We start from the raw sequence: 4,376 nt of genomic DNA on the forward strand, positions 1-4,376 counted from the left end.
GGGCTGTATAATGGTAGGGGAAACACTGAAATGTTTTAAGAATATTTGGTGCAAAGACAAATTATTAATGGTTTTAATTTAATATGTTGGTCAATTTCAAGTTTGACTTTGCCTCAGAAATAGTCATTGTTTCATAAAGCTCTGTGTGAGTGTGTGTGTTTTATTTATTTATTTTTAAAGTACCGATTAAAATACTGTTTAGGAACCGGTACCATTTTGAAAGTATCGATTTAGCACCGGTATCGATTTAAACCCTTTCAATACCCAACCCTAGTACATACTGCATAATAAGGAGCTTTTTGTGATTATAATCTGATACTGTCAGTGTATCCTATGTTCGTGTTTACGTAGATTGCATAATATTCAGAACTTTTCTGTTCATAGTGCGCAATCTTATTCATTTTTTTAAATTAACGTACTATGCAGTCACTAGCCATGGTAGGAGTGATCTGAACACACTCTGGAATCCAGAGAAGGGTGAAATCTTTGTGGTTGATCGCCAGCCACAAAATCACGCCGCTTTGCCGACAGTTCTACATCTCCTTAGTGTTTCTACGCTGTCTGTTTTTTTAAGAGTGTTTATCTGCACGGTTGTGCAACTAACTCGAACGCAAACTTGCTCCATGACTGTTAAAACAACTCATAATAGAAACATAAACAATCCAGTCAGTATACATTTCTGTGCTGTAGACTATCCCCTCTTCCGCATTCGCAGCCACAAATACGGCGATTTGATCACGTGATCTGCAGGTCGCTGTCATTTGAAAACCATCTATAAAACTAAATCTAAATAGTTTTTTTCAGCAAGCTGCAAAACCTAGCTTCTTTTTGCTATGCTTACTATAAATCATTTTCAGCTCCATTTCAGCATATTTTAGCTTAGGTTTTGAGCAATAAGCATTCGCACAATTTCTGTAGTTTGACTACTCCTTTTATTGCTTCAGAATGCAAACAGGAGATAAGTTCATGAAGACACAAAAATAGACATAAATGCTGTTGTTGCAGCCTACTTATAAATGCTGATGGTGTGTATGGACACCTACGTGCTTTTCTCTACATGTGAGCCTTGTTAGTGCGGCAGTCTCACTATAATGGTGACCCCCCCCCCCCCTTTCATTTGTCACTGGCGCAAACTGAATCAAAATGTCTTCATTTAAAGTAAGCACTTATTTTGCGAGTGTTTATTAAGCAACCACGTAAATAGAATTGAAGACGAAACAAAGGACACCATCGAGGTGGTGGGTCGTGATATAAATTAGTTGCTGCCATTTTCGCCTTTTAATAAGTCTGGGATAAATTTTCAAATTAAATGTTTTTAGAAATACTTTAGTCTGTAAGGATATCATTTTACAAGTAACTATAAATGAAAATTTAAAAGCCGGCTAATCGATTATTAGCCTGAGCTAACTTCGGGCCTTGCCATGCGCCGGTGTTGTGCCTAAAAATTCACTCTCGTCCCCAAATTCTAACAGAATTGGACAACTTTCCTTTTCCGTGAGTATTTGGATAGTTGGTGTAATATATATTTGTATATGTTTAAAACGAGGAATGAGGACGCGTAGGAGTTTAAACAATACCAAAGATTTTTTATTTATTTTAAACAACCAATTTAAATGGTACTAACTGAACGTTTAATGACCGATGTGCGTTTTTCGGCATTACATCGAGCTGCTGCTAGTTAGCCCGGGCTGCTCGGAGGAAACAAAGCTCCAAAATGCCAGAGGTTTAACACAAAAATACCTCGGTATCTGCTATGATTTTAAACACAGCCTCTCGTCGAAAAATCACAAAAAGGCGCGCCACCTTTTACAAAAAAGACTTCTGATGTATCAAAGCTAATGCTAATCTTGCTAAATCATGAAACTAAATCGCCCTCAGAGAAACATTTTTTTCCAAACGAAAATAATACCCCAAAACGTATTTTACAATCGGCATACTGGAAGCCTTAAGATAGCTGATGCGTAAGAAGACTCAAAGAAGATAAAAAAAATACAGGTACTCACCGAAATAAATGCAGATAAAAAACGGTTGTTAACTAGGGGAATTGAAGCAACTGTGTAAAGACTCAGCGGTCCAAACAAAAAAAGACTTCCTGTCAGGACATCTGTAGGCTCGGCCCCAAGTAGGGGCGGTGCCAAGCAAGTAGGAATTGTGTGGCAGGCCAATTTGACATTTATTCAAAGCGCGGTCCTCTCTATTGTTCCATTTGTAGATCACTAAAATAGGATTCTTTTAAGGGTCTGTGCGTCCTCCCCCAGGAAAATTGGAACGAAATAGATGCCATTTCCTGAATTTTGGCATATTTTAACAGGCTCTTAAACATACTTTAACCTATATAAATTAACACTTGATTTAATAATTATTTCAGAGACATTTGTTGTTCCATCATCATGTTTTAAAACTCACTGCTTTAGCTGAGATAAGGTTATTTAATGTAACACAATTTATAATAATCAATGACTTTAGGGGTGCCTTTTACTATTTTGTTTATGCTTTATTTATTTTTAATTGTAACACAGGTCATTGTGTCAAATAATGAAGACTCTCAACTGCATGTTTTAAACTATTATTAAAGAGGAACTTATCACCAAATCAGTTTTTTGCAGATAAATTATCCAAATTGTGCCCCAAGGGTAATAAATTGCTATTTATGACTAAAATTCAACACATAATTGAAAGAAAAATATGCGTTGTTCAAAATGGTATGTCCGAATAAACAGGAATCAGCTGTATTTTTTCTTAAAACTTTATTTTCGATCTTCTGACTGACTCCAATCAGTTTCATGCAGCACTCAGCAGCATAGGCCTCACCAAGACCTTGGGCTGAACTAAAACAAAACACAGCTGCCCTGCTCTGAAGCAGAGCCTCTCCAAACACTGACAACTTCTTACTACTATAATAATGAATTGACCTTATAATGTACATCTCTTCCTGGTTACATTGCTGGAGGTGTTACCTTTTACGTCAGAACGTTACTCATTTTGTTTAGACTAAAGAAAGAACACATGATAAGACTACCAACACTTTGTCTTTGGCTGTGGCTCAATTCGTGGGTTGCAGCTGACGTCAGCTGCAGCCGACATGGGCCGTAGGCTGCTCGTGTCGACTGCATAAACGGCTGTGAATTGGGACGGGTCTAGATGACGTATGTTTACGTGGCCACTCGCTGCGCCGTTACCATAGTGACACATTGATAAGTGATACGTTTCCGAAAAGCGGGGAAAATGGAGCCAGAAATGGAGCTCGTAGTTTTATTATTTTAGGCAATAATTGAGGAGATGAGTGTTTTTACTCGACGTCCTTACATTTACTTTAGGCTGACAAAAGACTGCAACAAGGTAAGAACTGTTTAGGCTTAATTTATTAATAAGATTAAAGAATATGAAAACACTGACGTAGCCACCTGGCGGCCCTGACGTACGTTTTTATGTTTAGTGCATTAGCTTATTTTAAAAAAAGCATTGAAATTTAACTAAAACGCATTTGTTATCAACTAAAGTTTCAGAAAATTGTTCTTTTAAATTTATTTGTGTATACTCATTTTAGTGAGCTTTAAATGTAGCAATTTCTAGCTCTAACCCTATTCCTAACTCTGAGAAAATTGTATATACAGTAGTAGTTACATTTAAAGAATAATTTTGTGACACTGAACCAAGATGTTTTACTGCCACAAAATTATATTCTAAATCACACACACACACACACACACACACACACACACACACACACACACACACACACACACACATATGTACAGTAGTGGTTACATTTAAGGAATTTTGTGACATTGAACCAAGATGTTTTACTGCCACAAAATTATTCTATTCTAAAATATATACACATATATAATTGTTTTGTTTTCTTAATGTGTGTATGTTCCAATGTACTGAATTTTTATTTTATTTCTTCTTTACAGATCAGATCACAGTACTGCCGTCGAGTCTGCCAGCCCGGCTCATGGACAAAGCGGTGGACAGTGGACCGATGGCAGGTCCACCCAGATGATGTCCTGCTGCAGGGGAACCAGGTCTTCTTTGGTGTCAGCCCATCATTTTGTCAGCACTGTCAGGGACTCTGCTCAGCATTGTATATAGTCAAATACTGTTTTAAATAGTCATTTGTTTTTGTTTTGTTTAAATCATTTTACATTTTTTTACAAAATAAAATTCATTGAAAATAGTTCTGAAATTGTTTCAATTGTTTTTTCAATAGTTTCTGAATGACCACTTCAGTTACATTCTGTAACAATGTCTTTATTTGAACTTAATTTACAAAACCATGAACAAAATAACATTAACATAACTAAACCATATTTGACATGAACACATTCATTTCTGCACAATTTTTTTCTAAAATGGAGAACAGCCTGTCCATC

At 36.4% G+C, this 4,376-nt stretch overlaps 1 protein-coding gene across 1 annotated transcript in view; it reads right to left on the reverse strand.

Moving 5' to 3' along the window:
* The window catches only part of LOC106536711 (basic leucine zipper and W2 domain-containing protein 1-A), a gene marked incomplete at its 3' end in the record, with an annotated part of 16,472 nt that extends 14,389 nt beyond the window's left edge, over positions 1 to 2,083 (reverse strand). The window contains 1 exon segment of the mRNA XM_014034028.1: positions 2,004 to 2,083.
* Positions 2,084 to 4,376: the final 2,293 nt, after the last annotated feature.

Source organism: Austrofundulus limnaeus, unplaced genomic scaffold, assembly GCF_001266775.1.
Source record: "Austrofundulus limnaeus strain Quisiro unplaced genomic scaffold, Austrofundulus_limnaeus-1.0 Scaffold1943, whole genome shotgun sequence".
In the NCBI taxonomy this organism is placed as follows: domain Eukaryota; kingdom Metazoa; phylum Chordata; class Actinopteri; order Cyprinodontiformes; family Rivulidae; genus Austrofundulus; species Austrofundulus limnaeus.